The sequence below is a fragment of the Rattus norvegicus genome, chromosome 2 (genome assembly GCF_021556685.1).
Source record: "Rattus norvegicus strain SHRSP/BbbUtx chromosome 2, alternate assembly SHRSP_T2T, whole genome shotgun sequence".
NCBI lineage: Eukaryota > Metazoa > Chordata > Mammalia > Rodentia > Muridae > Rattus > Rattus norvegicus.
In genome coordinates this window covers 148,815,729-148,837,721 of record NC_141535.1, presented here as the reverse complement: position 1 = coordinate 148,837,721, position 21,993 = coordinate 148,815,729, and the positions used below count along the sequence as shown (strand labels likewise).

The following is a 21,993-nucleotide window of genomic DNA, read 5'->3' as shown; positions in this document are numbered from 1 at the left end:
ACTTTGCTTTTTCCTTCAGCTACCTGCTCTGGTGCAGGTTCATAGAAAACAGATAATCAAATTCAGTAATTATCCTGTGCTACTTACCATAGAACTCATCAGCATTTCCACTTGAGTATCATGATGGGTGTCCTTAAAGTTCTGGACATTTTCGTGAGACAATGAAGTTACTTTCAGAGGACCTGAGAAAATGAGTGCCTTCTCTAGTTTCCTACCAACAGCTTGAAATGCCAATTGCAGTCTTCACAATTCCCTAACCAGAACCACAAGCACACTCTCATCCCTAGTATAGTGTCTGCTGTGGGTAGCTGCCCAGTGCATTTTTAGCCCTGCCATCTTTCCAGCTTCTACAAGTTAAAAAACAAAGTTAAACAGCACACAAAACAAAAAATATATTTTTCCAGTTGCTCAGTAGAAGAGAGCAATAATGGCACAGAGTAGTAATTGTAACCAGAAAGACTATACCAAAAGCCCTAAAATTGTTACTCTTGATAGTGTGAAAGGCATGCTGCTGATACATGGTTTTATCTTCTATACTTTCTCTCATTGTCAGAAAGACCTGTGAAGACCTAAGTTCCAACTTTCAGAACTATAGAATAATGTATACTTCCCAGAGGAAACATAATTTTTCTACAGAGGAAAAGAATAGACGTGATGTGTTGGTTCCTCTGAGATGCTGCCTTATTTTGAGTGTGGAATTCCTTGAGGCTATGTCAAATGTGCTGAACATCACACATTTTTGTAAGTGCTGATTGAATTAGATATTATGTATCTGAATTATAGCAACAGTCCAAGTGCCAATTTTTTTTTGTTTTTTAAAAAATTCAGATTTAAGAGATAGCTTTCATGTGTATGGCTAATGTCAGCCTGGAGCACTGCAGTGCTTCATGCTGGGATGATCAAAGGTGACTGGAGAGTAGAGTCCTGGGAAAGTCAACCTGGGTGAGATCCTAGGGTGTTCAAAGCATTTCGAGGCAGAGTAATTTTGTTGTCCTCTCAGATTGGTTCAAAGTAATATGAATCCCACTCCTATGCAGTATAAATATCATTTTCTCTTGCAACTCATTTCAAAAATCACTTCAAAATTCACCTCAAAAATCCCTCATGTATTAAGGGAAACAGAAATCTAAGGTACTGCTGTGAGGTAGAAACACAATTTACAAGTGGAAACTTGACAGAAAAGTATTCAAGATGCTAGAAAGTCACTACAAATCAATGCAGAGCTATTAGGATTTTCCCCTTACGTCTTTGTTTAGAGCAAATTAGCATAACCTAAGAAAAATCATAAAGATGATGGTAATGGGACTTGAGAGATGGCATGTGCTACACACTTCTAGAGGATCTGAGTTAAGTTCACAGCACTATGTTGGGCAACTCATAGCCACCTATGTCTCCAGCTCTATATCTGTCACTCTCTTCTTTACTCTGTGAGCACCTTCACACCACACACACACACACACACACACACACACACACACACACACACACACACACACACACACCTCAAACATAAATTCATAGTAAATTTTTATCTTAAACATATAGATGCTAGAGCAGAGATGGAGGAGGCTTCTAAACTTCTTTAAGACATACCACACAAACAGCAACTGCAGGTACTTGAAATTCTAAAAGGAGCATTTTGAAGTCTTAGCCAAGGAAATAATGTTTAGATCAGAACAGGTAAATGTTTTGTTTTATAAAAAGATAGGAGAAACCAGAGATATATTTGGTAGAGGCACGGTATGGTGTGGGGGAAAGGGTTGCTTCTGTGGGCCCATGTTGAGGCATCCCTTTCCTCCTGAGGTACCAGCCATGTGATAATATAGTACAGAATAGAGTTTATTCAGGGTATGGGGAGGGGAGTTGAGATAAAGGTGTGGAGAGAGAGAGAGAGAGAGAGAGAGAGAGAGAGACAGAGGCAGAGAGAGAGAGAGACAGAGAGAGAGAGAGAGAGACTAGAAGCATAGAGGCCAGCCATAAGCATGTGTAAAGGGAGGTGAAATGAGGAGAGAGGGAGAGTGGGAGCAAGAGAAGAGAGCAAGAGGGCAAGGGAGAGAAGTAGAGGGCAAGCAGCCTCTTTTATAGTGAGTTTGGCATACCTGGCTGTTGCCAGGTAACTATGGAGCTGAGCCTAGACAAAATGCCAACAGTAGGATGCTTCCATATATCACATCTACTTTAGTTTTAAAGACCACTGTTAGAATTCTGTCTAAGCTCCACCCCACAGTTACCTGGCAACTGGCTGGTAAAGTCTGATACTATAAAAGGGGCTGCTTGCACCCTCCTTTCTCTCTTGCTCTCTAGCTCCTCTCTTCCTCATGCTCTTGCCTTCCTGCTTCTGCTCTCTTCTCATTCCCTTTCCCCCTCTCTCCTCATGGAGCAGGACTCTCTCTCTCTCTCTCTCTCTCTCTCTCTCTCTCTCTCTCTCTCTCTCTCTCTCTCTCTCTCTCTCTGCTTCTTCAGCCTTTATTACCCTCTTAACTCCCCTCCCCATTCTCTGAATAAACTCTATTCTATACTGTACTTCAGTGTATAGCTGATCCCTCATGGGGAAAGGATGCCTCAGCATTGGCCCACAGAGGCACCCCCTTCCCCCATGCCTTACCTCCATAGAATATATTCCCCATCTCTTTATCTTTTCATAAACACATCAGCCACCCAAAGTTAAAGAAGCAAACAAAAGACTTGGAGAACATGTACTGATTATTGTTGGATAGTTTCCTTTCGATTGCTGTCAAAGAGAACATGATCAAGAGAATTATAAAAGAAAGCATTTCATTGGTGGCTTGCTTACAGTTTCAGAAGATGAGTCCATGATTATCATGGGGAGCATGACAACAGTTAGGCAGGTCTAATGATGGAGTTGTAGCTAAGGGCTTACATCTGACCCACAGACATGAGACAGCAAGAGGGGGGGCAGCTAACTGAGAATGATCTGGCTTTTTGAAACCCCAACCTACCTATTCCCCCATGACAACAGGACATCTTCTCCAATAAAACCACACTTCCTAATAATTTCCAAACAGTTTCTTTTGAAAGAACCCCGGAGCGGGGAGACCCTCACTCAAGTCTCAGGATGATGCAACCCCCCAAGAACTCATGTGAAACTGTCCTTGCTGTAATCACACGAGATTTATTTATTGATAGGAACGAGTGCACTGGGGTCGAGACTTGTATCCCATGTAGGGGTAGAGGAGTTAGACCCGAGTAGCTGGGAAAAGGGATATTTAAAGGAAGAAGTCACAACCTAATGGGGTAGGGATGGTGTCATTGGAAAATGTCGAGAATACCAGTAAAAAAATGACAAGGAGAAGCTTCCTGTTTCTCAAGATTGTTCTTTAAGATTTTAATTTAACTTTTATGGCCAGTGAACAGAGTTGTTGAACCAGCTGGTGTAATTATCAGTCCTATGGTCAGTCAAGTTCCTGGAACAGAGTCACTGAACTGGCTAACCTACGTTTTTGGCTCTACTATGTTTGCTAGGGGGTCTGAATTTTTCCTGGTCCTTCATCTCCCCACTTCTCTAGTGCCTAGTTCTAATCATAGAACTAGATTTCAGTATCTTCATAATATTGATTTTTTGACCTAGTAAAACATGATATTGCTGGCATAACATCAAAATCTGAACAGCACTCACTACATCTTTAATTAACTAGCTTATTTAATGCACATGGACCTATAATCAGAAGCAGAAGCAAAATTAAGAAGGGTCCCATAAGGGAAGATAGCAGAGTAGTCATCCAAGGAGATCTACTAAATCAGCTCTCAAACCATCCCTAATGCGCTTCTCTGTCTCTCTGTCTTTTGTCTAACCTTTTTCTAAGTTTACTCATGGAGTCTTTAATTACTTCTGAATGGTCTACATAGAAGCAACATTCTTCCTTTAGTGTAGCACACAGACCTCCTTCTTTAAGGTATATCAGGTCTAATCTTCCCTTATTCTGAAGGACTACCTCTGAGAGGGAGGTCAGGGATTCCTGGAGGTCAGCTAAAAAGTCTTTTCTACTCTTTCTACATCTAAGTCAACAGCAGCTCTAAATTCTCCATAAGCCTTGTGTTGCAGGGCAACAGCAGATATCCTTGTAGCTGCCCTTGCAGCACGTAAACTCAGCCCTAAGATAATTGCCAGAGTAATTCTCAACTTTCTTTTGTGTCTTACTAAGTCTTTAGCATCAGGATTCCAATCTAGACACTATCTGAACCTACACACAAAAGTCATGATTGCCTTTTAGAACTTCTAAACTTATTTAGATTGTGATTCCTGAGGCACAGTCCCAAGAAGTGTTAGGAGTACTAACATACGTAATGCCTTCATAGTAGGGAGATGTTGCATCATTTGCAATAGAAATCAAGACTACCCCACACCTGCGATTGGGAGACCTATCTCGATGGAGCTCAAGGCAAACATGAAATTTTTGTTTCCAAAGCACAGTCCTCAAGTGAGCATTACAGCAACCTCCCAGTCACGTCTCTGATGTATCCACTTATTCCAACAGCTAGTATGGGGCTTGTGAGGGCTGACACTTGACAGCTGTCAGGGAGGTCAGCAGCACCAGGTATGGTCCTTTTCAGCAAGGCTTGAGTATCTAGGCTCGGTGTTGTCATATGTACACCGAGTCTCTGACCTGGAACTGGTGAGATGTTTCGGGGTCCCTGGGGCAGAGACTGCTGCCAGCTGTGACCAGATTTCTTCCTGTATCATCTATAAGTCTTTTAGCCTGGCATATAAATCATTATTACTATGACATGTTGGTTCAATAACATCATCTAATACAGTCAGAGGAGCCAAGGCCAACTGAGGCCCCATATAAGATCTCAAAGGGGGTAAGTCTGAATCTGGAAGGGGTATTTCTTGCTCTGAAGAGAGCAAGAGGGAAGGAGTGCCACCCAGTCTGCGCCAGTCTCCATGGTCAATTTAGTCAGGGTCTCTTTTAGAATTCTATTCATTATTTTCTACCTGTCCTGAGCTTTGAGGTCTGTAGATACAATGTAATTTCCAATCGACCTCTAAATATCTGGCCACACCCTGGCTTACCTTGGCAACGAAAACAGGGCCTTTGCCTGATCCGATTACCTTGGGCATTCCAAACCAGGGAAGATTTCTTCCAGTATCTTCTTGATGACTATCAAGGCCATCTCTTGCTTGGCTTCTACCTTTCAGTTGCTGGCTTCATCAGGGCATGCAAGAGATGGCAAAGACATCTGTGCTGATGTGCTGTGGTGGTAGAGGTTCAGCCATCCTAGATGACATTTGTGTTGTCCACCATGGCAGCACCCACTCATCTCTGACCTTCATGAAGAAAACTGTTCCTGTCTTTGGACAAGGTAGCCTTGGCTTTCAGCAGGGGTCGATTGGTCAGTTGCTGAGGTCTTTTTTCCACCCACGGGCTTCTGCCAGTACTTGACACTTGTGCTGTGGTGGCTCCAGGTCAGGATTGGGCAGCAAGGTGACCAGATTGCCCCCAACCAGTGGAGAATCTAGTCCATGTCAGCTGACTGTTAGTCCCATTCCTCTGGGACATTCCATTCAAAGGTAAAGCATTTTCGACTTTGGGGTACCCAGCTCAGGCAGAAGAAAGAAGTCCTGGACTGGGTAATAATTGTTAGTGCCCAGCTGGCAGGAGTGGTGTGTTCCAGGCAGAACAGTACTAAGCCACATATCTCCCAGCATCAGGTAATGGGGCACTGAGACAGGGTCAGCCTGGGTCTTAAGCTCCAAATACACAATCTGCAGATATGCAAACGCATGGCCTTACCCAGCCATTTTAGCCCACACAAGTCATTTTGGAGAGCAAATTTCTCATGAGCAAGGGATGGGGCAGTCAGGGATGACCATGAACTAGTGGGTTATGCGGCCCATGCCAAAGTCCACTGTTCTTCGGGTAGTCCATAATTATTCTTTGTTGCTGGTAGCCCCCTATACCCAAGGTCTTTTGATGGACACTGGCCTACTTGGGCATAGGAGCTGGGCCTCTGTATCCACAAAACACTGAGTGGGCTTCCCCCCTATCTTGGGGCAGTCTCTGACCCAGTGCCCTTTTTCCTTAGAATAGGCACACTGATCTTTAGCCAGGAATTCTCTTCTGTTGCAAGTACTATCTTCGTATTCTCTCTAACTACTGTGGCCAGTATAAATTCCTCCCCTGCCTTTTATTTCTCTTTAGCTCTCTGGTTTTCTCTTCTTTCTGTCTCTTTTCTTCCCTAGCTTCCTGCTCTTTTTGCCTTCTTTCTTTTTTCCTCAGTCACTCTGTTATAATACTGCACATCAACTTTACTTTCTCTACAACTTATACTAACTCTCTCAGTGACTTTGCTTAACCCTTCAAGTTTCTGCAACTTTCTCTATATATTTTTTCCTTACTTTAGCCAAATTGGTGGGGCATTTTCCAGCCCCTCAGAGACCCACCATTGGAGTCTGATGGTAGACCTGGCGCTCCCTAACTTCAGGCGTAATGAAGTCAACAGGCAGAAGTGAGAGCTGTCCATCCGTGTCTGGAACAATTTTTTCTGGCCTCTAGTAGGATTCTGTATTTCCTCAGTGGTAAAGAGGACCTGTAACAGCTACTAACAAGCATCTCAACTGGGATGGTGAGAAAACAAGAAGAGAATCCAGAAAATAGAGATCAGCCAAAGATGACAAATAGCATTCAGTCACACAGAAAGACAATCAAAAGATTGCAGAAGTGCACACAAAAACAAAAAACAAGCAGCCACCAGGAGATCACCACAAAACTGAACTGATTCAGATGGGAGCTTCCATGAGATCACCAAAGACAGATGAAGCAGAGCAGATTCCACTTCACTTCTCCTTCCCAACGGGACACCAAAGACAGATGGAGGAGAGCAGATTCTCCAAAAATGATGGTTAAGTCAAAGGTGTCCTCTGGAGGCCAGCCAACATCAAATGTCAGCCACTATGAGGAACAAAGAGTCTGCCATGGTCCTTTCTTTTTGTTTTGTTTTGGTTTTTTTTTATTGTGTGTGTGATTGTGTGTGTGTGCATGTGATTGTCTTTGTGTGATTGTGTGTGTGTGTGATTATGTGTGTGTGTGTGATTGTGTGTGTGCGATGTTTTTATTAACTTGAGTATTTCTTATTTGCACTTCGAATGTTATTCCCTTTCCCGGTTTCTGGGCCAACATCCCCCTAACCCCATCCCCTCCACTTCTATATGGGTGCTCCCCTCCCCATCCTCCCCCTATTACCGCCCTCCCCTCAACAATCACCTTCACTGGGGGTTCAGTCTTAGCAGGACCAAGGGCTTCCCCTTCCACTGGTGCTCTTACTAGGCTATTCATCGATACCTATGAGGTTAGAGTCCAGGGTATGTATAGTCTTTGGGTAGTGGCTTAGTCCCTGGAAGCTCTGGTTGGTTGGCATTGTTGTTCATATGGAGTCTCAAGCCCCTTCAAGCTCTTCCAGTCCTTTCTCTGATTCCTTCAACAGGGGTCCTGTTCTCAGTTCAGTGGTTTGCTGCTGTCATTCGCCTATGTATTTGCCGTATTCTGTCTGTGTCTCTCAGGAAAGATCTACATCCGGGTCCTGTCAGCATGCACTTCTTTGCTTCATCCATCTTGTCTAATTGGGTGGCTGTATATGTATGGGCCACATGTGGGGCAGGCTTTGAATGGGTGTTCCTTCTGCCTCTGTTTTAATCTTTGCCTCCCTATTCCCTGCCAAGGGTATTCTTGTTCCCCTTTTAAAGAAGGAGTGAAACAGTCACATTTTGATCATCCGTCTTGAGGTTCATGTGTTCTGTGCATCTAGGGTAATTCAAGCATTTGGGCTAATAGCCACTTATCAATGAGTGCATACCATGTGTGTCTTTCTGTGATTGGGTTAGCTCACTCAGGATGATATTTTCCAGTTTCATCCATTTGCCCATGAATTTCATAAAGTCTTTGTTTTTGATAGCTGAGTAACATTCCATTGTGTAGATGTACCACATTGTCTGTATCCATTCCTCTGTTGAAGGGCCATGGTCCTTTCTTAATCTCAACTGACAAGTTGTGTGTTCTAGCCCTAACTTTAGTCAAATGATCTAAAGTCAAGCTCAGAGGAGTCGTCATAGTCTGTCCCATCGTCAAAGTCACAAGTAACACAAAACAGAGACCTAAGACAAATTCTAACATATGTCCATCTCCACATAGACACTCAAGATCACTCTGGAAATACAGATGGCCAGGAGGGCATGCATATTTCTCCAATCAAGGAGAACTACAGAACTACCATATCCTCACCAGCACCCAGACGGGAATCTCCCAGGCATCCCTGGGGTTCCCCCAGACCTCCTGGGATGTCTCCCAGGGCAAGACAATCAGTGATCCCCTGGCATGTCTACCACTCACAACCACCGTCTCTCCTGAGACACAAGCGACTGCAAAACCAGAACTCGAGAGCAAATGCAGACACAGAATTCAGCTGGCACAAAGACACAAAGACCCAGACAATATCTCACTTCCAAGTGGGTCTATGGAGACAACAATGGTTGCCAATCCCGAACGAGACCTCAAAGACCCCCCAGAGCGGGGAGACCCTCACTCAAATCCCAGGATAACATGATCCCCCAAGAACTCATGTGAGACCATCCTTGCTGCAATCATACAATGTTTATTGATAGGAACCAGTGCACGGGGGTCGAGACTTGTATCCCACACAAGGGTAGAGGAGTTCGACCCAGAGTAGCTTGGAGAAGGGTTATTTAAAGGAAGAAGCCACAATCCAAGTGGGTAGAGATGGCATCATTAGAAAATGTCAAGAATACCAGTGAAAAATGACAAGAAGAAGCTTCCTGTTTCTTAAGATTTTAATCTAATTTTTATGGTCAGTGAATAGAGTTGTTGAACCAGCTGGTGTAATCATCAGTTCCATGGTCAGTCAAGTTCCTGGAACAGTGTCACTGAACTGGCTAACCTACATTTTTGGCTCTACTCTGTTTGTTAGGGGGTCTGAATTTTTCCTGGTCCTTCACTTTCACCAATCAGAGATCCAGCCTTCAAATATAAATGCTTATAGGGACCATTCTCATTCAAAATACCCCACACAGACTTAAAACTATATTACAGTCTACCTCTGAAGATATAAAAGTCAACCATGTTTGCTACTTAACATTTAGTGAAACATGCATACATACTAAGTGGTTGTTTTAAAGTCAAATTTTGGCATTAGGTTTGTGGCAAAAGTCTTAAAACCTTTATGGAATATGGCTTTAAATTTTTCCCTAAAAGAAATTTCTATCCTTTTTCAGTTCAAAATATTTTTCTTCTTAATATATGATTATTAATAATGTCAATGCATTTAAATGTATTTATATACCAGGCATAATTAATTTCCTCCTGCAATTTTTAAGAGTCTCCTATTGAAATAAATCACTATTCTGCCTGCTCACAGTGCCATCCCTTCAAAATAATTCTAAATATTTTGTTCTTTTTAAAGTGTTATTAATTCAAGACGCAAATTTGGCCTCATATTATTAAATGTGTAGAGCCTGTGATCTTTAAACATACAGCTAGCTTAGAGTGCACTAAAATATGAAGCTATTAGGAAAGTATTTTCATGCCTTGAGGAAAGAACCATTTGAAGGCCACAGGCTTATTTTGAAAGCAAAACAGTGATATGGGTGGAATCACTGCTGCTCTACTGGGTGAAAATAAGTTTGGGAAAATTTACTACTTGAATGTCAGGGTAGAAATGGAAGAAGCATCAGCGAGAGTCACAGTAGTAGTTTAGATTCCCTTGTATTTTCTCCTAGCATGGTTGCCTGGTGAAAACAAACAAACAAACAAACAAAGAAAAAAAACCAAAACCAATAATAACAACAAAACAACACCATAAAATTCATTCTGTTTCTCAAATCTCCCAGTCTTGCCCCTTCCCACATTCCTCACTGTATTTCAACCCCTAACTCCAGCAGACACCACCTGCTAAAACACAGGCCATGTCTGTCAGAAAATCAGGTAGCTGCCCATAGACCCTTTCTTCCCTCTGTTCCTTCAGTCTTGTCCTTACAGCTGCAACACAACAACAGCTTCAGTCTTCCCTCACCCCTGCCCATCTCTCCTGTGGATTCCACAAATGAGAAAAACAATCTTTCTGATCTCCCCTCCCCCACCTGTTGCTTTGTTGTAGACACCAATACCAGCAACCTGCTGCTAACACCAGGGCAGCTTCTCCCAGAGCAACAAGATGGCTGAAGACAGACCCACAACTCTCTTAACTGCTCTTGAGACCCAATTCCCTAAGTCTTATCTCCAGTTCTGTAGTTGGAAACCGGCTGTGGTCTCTCTTTCTTCTCTGACCCTATCTCTAACTGATTAAAACGGACTTCTCCAACATTCCTTTTCTCAAATCATGCCACTTACCCAGCCTCTAACACTAGCAGCCATTCACTGTGAACACATCAGCTGAACAGACCAGAAAACCAGGAAACACAGACATGACATTCTCTAAAAATCCATAGAGGAAACAGAAACCAAGGAAACCTGTAACCATTTAAATTATCTAATATGTATACCAATAAAGACACAGGAATCATAAATAGAGGGAAAATCCAGCTGGCTCATTGAGATAAACTTATTTTCTTATCTACATACAAAATATCTATTTACAAGCCTCATTCTACAATTAAACTGCTAGCTCTTTAGAAATCTCTATCTGTGTCATTTACAGAGCTATGCTACCTTTCTCTTGAGCTCCTCCAAATGCAAGAGGGCTTTTGGAGAAGCCCTTTTTCCCAGAATACTGTTTTACCTGTTTCCTGCTAGCTGCTTCTTTGTTGTTCCTGCAAGCCCTAAGAGAAAATCCCTATCTCTTACTGGGAGCTCTTTGCTTAAAGGTTCTTCTAAGGAAAAGTCACCCAGCTGACTTTGGCTCAGATCAAAGCCCAAGAAATTTAAGAACTTTCCCTCCCAAACACCTTGCCTTAAAATAGGCAGGAACTTTTCATTCTTTAGCATTCCTATCTCCAGAAGCTTTTAGAGGCACACTCAAATTGCATCTCTTCAGGACACTCCTGAATGCTTCCAACAAATGCAATATCTACATAAGCTTTTGTACTAACAATTACGTTTTCTATGTACAATAATAAAACATGCTGTAACAGAAAAGCAACCAACAAAGGTCAGTACTTAGACATATAATCATCCCAAACCCAAATGCCTAAAAACACAGGGTAAAACACAACCAAAACATTCAGGGAAATGTGTCTCCACTAGAGCAGAGCCTCCACCACAGCAGGCCCTGAATATTCCAACAAAGCTGAGGAACAAGAAAAAAAATACCTTAAAACTGACTATGTGAAGAAGATAGAGGTCCTTAAAGAGGAAATGAATAAAATCCTTAAAGAAACTCAGAAAAAAACACAAACAACTGGAGGAAATGAGTATATCCCTTAAAGAAAGCCAAGAAAATACAAACAGTTGAAGGAAATGAATAAAACTGTTCAAGACTGAAAATGGAAATAGTAAAATAAAGAAAACACAAACTGAGGAATTCTGGAAATGAAAAAACATAGGTATCTAACAGGAACAACAGAGGCCAACTTCATTAACAGAACAGAAGAGATAGAGGAAAGAATCTCTGGTGTTGAAGAAACAACAAAAGAAAAGAGTATATCAGTCAAAGCAAATGTCAAATCTAAAAAACTCTTAACACAAAACATTCATAAAATTTGGGGCACTAAGAAAGACCAAACATAAGAATAATAGGAATGTAGGAAATGTAAGAATCCCATCTCGAAGGCTCAGAAAATGTTTTAACAAAATCATAGAAAAAAAACTTTCCTAAGCTAAAGAAGGAGATGTCTACAAATGTGCAAGAAGCATACAGAATACCAAACAAATTTTACTGGAAAAGAAATTCTTCTTGTAATATAGCAATCAAAACAGCACATGTACAAAACAAAGAAAAAATACCTGAAGATCCTGGACAGAGCTACAAACTCTAAGAGAACAGAGATGTGAGCTTAGACTATTTTACAAGTAAAACATTTCATTATCATAGATAGAGAAAATAATATATTGCATGATAAAATTAAATTTAAATAATATTTTTCTACAAATTCAGCCCTAAAGAAGATGCTAAAAAGAAAACTCAGGGAACAAACTTTTACCAGCAAATTCTAAAGAAGGGGATGCTTGTGCCTGTATGCACATGCGTGCACACACACCACATACACACACACACACACACACACACAAATACACGCACACATACACACACACACAGTCACATATAAACACCACCACCATTATCATCACCAACAACAATGAAGTAACAGGAGTCAACAAACATTGGTTATTGATATCTCTCAATATCATTGGCCTCAATTCATCAATTAAAAGGTTCAGACTAACAGAATGGATGCTAAAACAGGACCCATTCATATGCTTAGGATATAAGAAATACCCTTGAAATCAAGGATAGATATTATCTCAGGGCAAAGGTTTGGAAAATGATATTCTAAGCAAATAGACCTAAGGAGAAAGTTGGTGTAGCAATTCTTACATCTACCACAATAGACTCTAAGCTAACACTAATCAAAAGACACAGAGAAAGACACTTCATACTCATCAAAGGAAGAATCTACCAAGATGCCATCTCAGTTCATAACATCTATGCACCAAACACAAGGGTATTCGTGTTTATATAACAAACATTACTGCAACTTAAATCTCATATTCACCCTCACACAATGATAATGGGAGTCATCCATATCTCACACTCATCAATGCAGAGTTCATCCAGGCAAAAACTAAGCAGAGAAATGCTGGAGCTAACAGTTATTAGAGAACAAATAAACCCTAAATTTTACAGAATCATTTCACCCAAGAGAAAACAATATACTTTATCCTCAGCAACTCATAATTTTATCTAAAATTACCACATGCTCAGAAAGAAAATAAGTCTCAACAGATATAAGAAAATTGAAATAACTCCCTGCATTCTATCAGATTGCCATGGATTAAAACTGGATATCTAGAACAATAGAAACAGCAGACAGCTTAAGAAATCACGAAAACAGAACAATTCTCTATGGAATGAAATAATGGGTAAAGACAGAAATAATGAAAGAAATTAAAGACTCTAGAATTCAATGTCAATTAATATATTGTATAACCAAACTTATGGGACACAATGAAAATTATTCTAAGAGTCAAATTCACAGCAGTAAGTGCCTACATAAAAAAGTAGGAGAGTTCTCATACTAGCAGCTTAAAAATACACCTGAACACTGTAGAGAAAATAGAATTACACGGAATATAAGTAGACTGCAAGAAATAATCAACTTGAAAGATAAAATTAATAGATTAAAAACAAAAGTATAAGTACAAAGAACAAAAGTATAAATCAATGGAACAAGGAGTTGGTTCTTGGACAAAATCCAGATAGATAATTGCCATCCAAATTAACGAAACGACACTAAGAAGATCCAATTTAACAAAATCAGAAACAAAAAGGGAGATATAGGTATATACAGAGACTCATCAGGATATAATTTAAAGATCAGTACTCCACCAAATTGGAAAATCTGAAAGAAGTGGATAAATCCTTGATAGATAGCACTTGTTAAAGTTAAATCTGGATCAGATAGTACATATAACCAGATCTATAATCCTTAGTGAAATTTAAGCAGTCATTAAAATATCTCTGCCCAAAAAAAATCTCAAGACTAGATCGTGTTAGTACAGACTTTCTACCAGACTTCCCAAAATGAGTTAATGTCAATAGTCTCCCCAAATTATTCCATAAAATTGAAACAAGAGGAACACTGCCAAATCTTTCTGAAATCATAGTGGCCATGAAACCCAAACAACATGAAGACTCAACAATGCAAAAAAAAAAAAAAATACAGATCTCTTTCCCTTATGAACATAGCTGTAAAAATAGTAAAATTCTTCTGAACTGAATTTAAGAACCTATAAAGAAAAAAATATCATTCACCATGGTCAAGTAGGCTTTATCCAACAGATTCAGGGATGGTTCAATGTACAAAAATCAATCAATATAATCCACCATATAAATAATGTGAAAGATAGAAACTGCATGTTCATCTCATTAGATGCAGAAAGGCCTTTGACAAATCTACTGCTGCTTTATGATAAAAGTCCTGGAGAATCTGTAGATATATGGACATATTTAAACTTAGTAAAGACAGTTTACAGCAGGTCCATAGCCAACATCATCTTAAAGAAAGAGAAACTCAAAGCAATTCCACTAAAATCAAGAACAAGACAAAGCTGTTCACTCACTCCATACCTATTCAATATAGTACTTAAAATTTTAGGTAGAGCAAAGGAGATTAAGGTAATATAGATTAGAAAGAAGGTAGTCAAAGTATCTTTATTTGCAGATAAAATAATAGTGCACATATATATTTTACTGGGGAACTCTTTAGCTGATACATACTTTCAACAAAGTGACGACATACATGGTTAATTCACAAAAACAGTAGCCCTCCTTTGTTCAAATGACAGAATGAAAATTAAATGAAGGAGATAACACCTTTTACAATAGCCTCAAGTAATATCAAAAGATCTTGAGGTAACTCTAACAAAGCAGGTAAAAGATTTGGATTATACAAACTTCAGATATTTCAAAATAGAAACTGAAAAATATATCAGAAGATGAAAAGATTTCTCAAAATTATTAACCAGTAGGATTAACAAAATAAAGATGGCTATCTACCAAAAGCAATCTTCAGCTTCAATGAAATCACCCATTAAAATCTCAAGACAATTCACAGATCTTCAATAGATAATTCTCAGTTTCATATGGAAAAACAAAAACCCAGGATAGCTAGAACAGTCTTGATCAATAAAAGAACTGCTAGAGGTTCCAGCATTCCTGATTTCACATTGTGCTACTCTCTAATAATAAAAACAGCGATGTATTGGTATGAAAATAGGCATTTTGATTTGTGAAATTGAATTGAAGACCCAGATATAAATCCTCATACTTATGACATGTAAATTTTGATAAAGAAGTTAGAAATACACACTAGAAAAGAAACATCTTCAACAAATGGTGCTGGTCATATTGGATATCTGCATGTAGAAGAGTGCAAGTAGATACATGTTTATCATTCTGTAAAAAAGTCAAGTCCAAAGGTATCAAGGACCATAACATAAAATCAGACACATTGAACCTGATAGGGTAGAAAGTGAGAAATATATAACCTTGGACTCATTGACTCAAAAGATGACATTCTGAACAGAACACCAACAGTATAGGAAGTAAGATCAACAAAAAAATAAATGAGACCTCTTGCAACTGAAAAGCTTCTGCAAGGCAATGACATTATCAATCAGACAATGCAGCAGAATACAGAATGGGCAAAGATTCCTACCAACTCCACATCCAGTAGATGACTAATATCCAAATTATATAAATAACTCAAGAAACTAGATATCGATAAACTGCAAATATTCCCATATGGACACAGATCTACACAGAGAATTCTTGTTGGATGAAACAAAATTAGATATCAAATGCAAATCAAAATTTCTTTGAGCTTCCATTTTACACCTCTCAGAATGGTTAGGATCAAAAACACAAATGACAGCTCATACTGGCAAGGGTGTAGAATAAGGGGAACACTGATCCACTGCTTGCAGGAGTGCAAATTTGTACAGTCACTATGGAAATTAATTTGGCATGAAAAAAATTACATTATGAAATTTGTAGGCAAATGGTTTGAATTAGAAAAAAGACATCCTGATAAAGGTAACTTAAACCCAGAAAGACAAGTACAGTATGTAGTAATTTATAAGTGAATATTAGCTTAGCCATTAAGTAAATGATAATCAAGTTATAATCTGCATACCCAGAGACCTTAGGTAAAGACTAGGGATCTAGAAGGGACTATTAGATCTCCCTGGAAGGGAAATTAGAATATACTTTATGCATGAACTGGGGGCCTTGTAGGGACAGGAGATGGGGAGATAGAGTGGAGGGAGAGAGCACAGGAAGAAAAGAACTGAATTGGGTGTGGGGAGCACCTGGGGCATGGTGTGGAATCCTAATGCAGTGGAGATTTTCTGGAATCAGTGAAGGTGATCCTAGTAAGGACTTCTCATTAGGGAGATACAGAACACACAATTCACCATCCCTTTCAGTCAGGCAAGGCTTGCAGTGCTAAGACTGGGGTGCATTCAGTTGAGTTGTTGACCAAGGGGGTACCATGAAAAATCCTCCCCCAAAAAACCAGATTGTTGTTAAGACAAATCTGTTTCTGAAAACTGATAGTGGGACTCCATTGCTGAGGGCAACACTCAGAAAACTCATTGATTATGGAGAAATTGAGCTGGTGCCTATATGGAGCCTTTCCCACTACATTCTAGTGACTTTGCTGTGAGAAGATACACTGTAGGTTACGGAAAAAGATATGTGGACATCAACCCAGCTATCAAATATTTGACCTACAATCTATCCTGCCTGTAAAATATGCTAGGGCAATAGTGGCAGTGACTTGCAGGAGTAACCTCCCAATGTCTGATTTGATCTCTGGCTCACTTCATGTGAAGGAACGCACACATGACACTGCTTGGGTAACTAAAAACCAGAAATTAGATACTGCAGAGAACTAGGGTAAAACCAAACACTACTTGTTGGGGTACATTATGTAAACATTTATCTCTACATTCGATCGTTCATTCTTTACTGGCAGAGAATGAAATGTTGGCAGGATCTTGACATTGTTATTTATATGGATGACTACTGTTTTCAAATGTTGTAAATATTCATCATTCTATGCTAGCCTAGACACAATCAAGAATTGTATGTGATTTGCTGTAATAAAGATTTGACAGCTAATAGACAGGCAGGAAGTGGGGGGCTATAATTTGTAAAGGAGGGCAGGAAGGAGGGAGGGAGAGAGAGAGGTGGTGATGATGGGGTGTGGGGAGAAGATGTTGAGAGAAGAAATGAGATGCAAAAGATTCTTCAGTGGACACAGATGTGAACGGATGGTCTGGAGCAGAGCAGAGGGGAGAACTAACCATGTGCTGCCAGAATTAGTCAGGTTAAGTTAAGAATAGCTGGGAGACTACTCTAGCTAAAAGGCCTGAGCTTTAAAATATTAAAAAGACTTCGAGGTCATTATTTATATCACTGGTGGATCTTAAATAGTCCCACTATAACTACTGGTCTAAAAATACAATCAAGAAAATCATTCCTAAAGATTTTTGGTATACTCATAGATCAGTGCCTTATCCAGTCATCATCAGAGGCTTCAACCAGCAGCAGATGGGAACAGATGCAGAGAACCACAGCCAGACATGATGTGGAAAATGTAAATTGTATGTCTTCATGGACTATCTCCCTTTCGAGCTCAGGGAATCCTTTAGAAGAGGAGGTTCAAAGACTGAAGAGCTAGAGGAGGCGATGATACCAGGACAACAAGGTCCTCAGAAACAACTAGGCAGAGTGCAAATGAGTTCACAGATACTGAAGCAGCAAGCATCGAGTACACTGGTCTGCATCATGTCTTCTACACATAAATTATAACTATCAGCTTAGTATTTTTATGGTGAAAGATCCCCGAAGAGAGACCCTTACTCAAGTCTCGGGAAGTCGCGAACCCCAGACACAGAGAGACCATTTTGGATGTAATATGCAAAGGCGAGGTTTATTATGGAGATCTATTATGGAGATCTCCGGGCCGACACGTATCCCAAGCAGGAGATAGAGGTGTCGACCCCGAGTGGCTGGGAGAAGGGCTTTTTAAAGGAAGAAGTCACAAGCTCCAGGAGGTGGGGGGGGATGTCAGAAGGAAATACCAAATATGTCACAAGGGGAAACTCTCAAAGTCACAGGATTGTTCTTAAGACTCTAGGGTTTAAATGAGGGGAAAGGTCGAGCTCTCGTTCTCCTGAGAACAGATCTCAATTGTCCTTTAGGGTAAATGTTTGTCAGAGTTGATGAGGCATCGGCATCTGAAACACATCTGGTTAGGCTTGGCCGACTGGTTTCCTGGAATACTCTCTGCAGGACACAATGGCTGGAGGGCACAAAGGGGACTTGAACAAACATCACAGGGGCAGAACAAAACCCATTACTCATTTACTCAGTCCGGTGATAAGCGGGAGGGTCAGTGTCTCTGAATCAGTTCTCCTGCATTTTTAACAATCTGTCTTCCTGAGTCAGATCCTGTTGTTGAGTTTTGAGCTAATTTAAAACTCTATCTTCCAATGGGATTCCTGACTCTTATGTATCTCTTTAGACTCTTCTGTTTGGTTCCCCTGTCTAACCTTGATGTGATAGTTTTTAGTATGATGTTTCATTTTGTCAAATTTGGTTGTTATTTCTTAGAAGCCTGTTCTGTTCTAATAAGAGACAGAAAGGGAGTGGAACTGGAGGGGAGTAGAGAGAGAGGAAACTGTAGAGTACATTCCAATAAAAGAAAAAAAAACATAGTGTACAGCATTTGAAAATAAAGCATTCTAGAACTTTCAGTTTACCTACAATAGACATGTTTGTAATTTATCCACTGAAGAGGTAGAGCATCACTGATCTAGGGGAAGAGAACTCATATGTTATTAACAGTCTGAGAAGATACTGACGTTTAGTTTAGTTCAGCTGGATGGTAAGACATTGTCTACTCCCCAATTTGATTTAAGTCATGTTAAAAATATTTGGTGTATGGTTGGTGAGCTGCAGATGTTTGGCTGGGGAAATGGATGGTGCTCAAACATGCAGTTGGATCACTGTGGCTATGTAGCTGCTTCACAATCATTCAAATGGGAGCTAAAAGAAAATATTACTTACTACCAATTAGTTTACTTCCTTTTCAAAAATGTCTTTTTGATGCCAAACATCTGGATGAAAAATAAAAAAATAAAGCCACAGAGAGTCCTTTCAGAAATTTTCTCTTTATCCATGCAATTATCAAATAAAAAAATGTTGGGTGCTTTGTTCTATCTACAACTCTGTTGCTTAGAAGGGAAAATTTTTATGCACACATACCAGCATTATTTCACAAGTTAAAAAGAATTAGAATGCCACAGAAAGTGTCAACAACGTGCAATGTCTGACCAGATTATTTTCTTCCAGCTGCTAGTTTTAGATATGTATGCTGTATATAATGACATTGAGCTGAGGTAATGTAATTGCTGTTATTGCATCTGGAGATTAAGTTGTGGAATAGAAATACTCTGGGTTGAAAAACACAGGAGATATAATCAAAATGTAAATTAGAATACCAGTGAGATGAGAGGGGGAATCCCTGAGAGCAGGATAGGCTTCATTCATGTTTTATGATCAGAATACGGTCAGGCCATTTTTGAAGAATTGGGAAGGGCAGAAAAGCAAATGGTTTGTCCTATGTTTGAGGTAAGTTTCGTAGGGCTGTCATCCATTAAAAATTCATCAGAAAGTAAAACTTGGAAGGTAGGTACAGCTGTAAGTGTCAAAGAAGGGGTAAACAAGCAAAGGATGAAAGGAAGTAGCAGATTTCTACAGTAGGAAAAGGGACAGAAAATAATAAAGGCTTGCATTATAATGGGAGTGGTGTTGGGGGCTCAGTCTTTTGAATATTCATGCTAGAGGGATGTCAAGATAGAGAAGATCAAAATTGCCAAACAGATTAAACACCAAGACACTTGGGAAAATGAAGATGCTTCTACATTATCTAAAAATATAATGGGATTTTTTCTATTTATCTTCATGGCTTATCAGCATGGGGATATTTGAATCTAAACTTTTCAGTCTTTTCTTTATTATTAAATGTAGGAATGTATGGCTGATTCCTAACATATGACTTAATGCTTAAATATAAATACTGCTCAGTTAACATGTATTCTCTCAATTTTTTTTTTTTAGTCTGAAAAAGTAAAAAAAAAAAAAATCAAAGGGACTTTTACAAGTAGTCTCCCTCTTTGGGTTATAATTCACCTAATCTCTGTGCCTTGGTCCTACTGAGGCACATTTCAGTATTTTACATTTTGATCTTCATGTGTACTCAATACACCTATGCCTGGTGTCTTTGTTGGAAATTCTTTCGAACTACCCCTGTGGTGGTACTGATCTTATTACACATGTGGAAAAGATTTATAAAATTTATTTATTGTTTGAGAATTTCATGCATATATGCACTGTATTTTGTTTATACTCACCTTTTATTTCTCTTTTTTGCTAGATCCTCCCCATAGGCAGATGGATGTAACTCAGGAGAGTTGGCACACTGGAAAGTTGTCTATTGGAGCATGGGTTATCCTACTGAAAGAAACTGGCCCTCCCATAGCAGCCATCATCTGTCAACAATTCTCAACTAGGGGTAGGGTCTCATGAGTATTTTTCCAATCTGTGCTGAAATAATGGCAGACTTGATCTTGTGTAGGTCTTGTTCAGGTAGACACAGCTATTGTGAGTTTGGAGGTAAAATGCTCTGTAATGTGCAGAAGACACAATTTCACTGTGGTTCTTCTCATCCTCTGGCTATTCCAATATTTGTGTCCCTTTATCTGAGATGCCTCTGAGCCTCATGGGGAAGGATTGTGATACAGATGTTTCATTTAGAGTTGCCCACTACATAGTCACTTATTCTCTACACTTTTTATCAGTTATGCTTCTTCATATTAACTTCTATTTGTTTCAAAAGGAATACTCTTTGAAGAGGACTGAGAACAGCACTAATCTATAGCTATGAAGAGGAATATTGAGGAGGAAGTTTGAAATTCCCATTTATCAAAGTAACAACAGTCGAGTCTTCCCCAACGTTTATGCCCTTCTGAGCCATGAATTCACCCTGAGTTTCCTTCTGTTGAGTGGGCCTTAAATCTAATGAGAAAGCTATTGGTAACCCCCATGACTTTCATACCACTATTTCACAAATGGACATATTTTGTCAGGCTGCTTGTTATTGTAGTATTCAGCATTAAAACTTGGTAAAACTACTGACTTTTTATCACCCAAGAGCCTGCATAGCATCTTCTTACACTATCAAGTCAGCAGGGAGGAAGTTTGCAAGTTGGTTTCCCCATGTCCTGTGGTCAAAGTATATGGTTTCTTCCACAATAGTCTTACCATCAAGTTCTGGCAGGTAACCAAAAACAATAATCTGTGTTTTGGAGGCAGAGAGTCCCTGGCATCCCTCTGATCAACCACTTGAAAGGAAGAATCCCACATCTGGCACTGAGCTGTTTGTTTGTTTGATAATCTATGGCTTCTGAGAGAAGCATTGACTCCCATGTGCAGCTTCTTCAAACACCCTTAGTATTAGTCCCACTTTCCCTGACCCTACTGTTTTACCCGCCCACCCTCCCCTCCATAAGTCTAGTCCCACCATCACTGAACTTATTTAATGCTTGGAATACAGGATATTTTAACATCCAAGTTGAAATGATAGGTGGACTCATGTAAAAAATTCTATAACCTGTTATTTTCTATGCTTTTATGTCATTTGTAAAGATGTAATAAACAGGCTTGCGAAGTCATCTCACTCATGACAGCTCATGAGAACAAACCGAATGTGTGGAAAAACAGAAAACAGGGTTTTTTACATAGTCAGCTTTGTATAGAGGAGAGAGCCAATTAATTCTGAAGTGATCTATTAAGGAGGTGTATGTTGAATTTTATGAATTTTGTTTCATCTAACTCTGTAAGTGGAGCAATGGATCCCTATTAAGAAATGATGTGATGGGGTTGCTGATAATCTTCATGCTTTAAAAGCATTCTCATAATGACAGATCTTTTAAGTGTAGAAAATATGTCTATATGAGTGAGGCTATATTACTCAAAACAATAAATAGTTTGATGGGTGCATTAGAAAGTCTAGGAGAACACACTAAAACATTTTTAAAGGGAGTTAAATAAATGATGAAGGCACTTAATAGATTGTAAGATAAAAAAGAATGTAATGTATTTCAATGTATTTTATTTCCTACTTTAAGGGTCCTTGATTTGCCAAAGAATGATGCCATGAACTCAAATAGTATGTAAACACAATGAGTGTTTTATTCTGCAGAACTCCAGCATGCTGGGGTCTCCCATTACCAA

General features: G+C 39.6%; 1 long non-coding RNA gene across 1 annotated transcript; it reads left to right on the top strand.

The window, feature by feature from the left end:
- Window positions 1-552: 552 nt before the first annotated feature.
- On the top strand, window positions 553-20,914 carry LOC147996275 (uncharacterized). The gene is made up of 3 exons (XR_015678054.1): window positions 553-741; window positions 20,135-20,272; window positions 20,597-20,914. It is a non-coding gene; the product is annotated as an uncharacterized LOC147996275 (long non-coding RNA).
- Window positions 20,915-21,993: the final 1,079 nt, after the last annotated feature.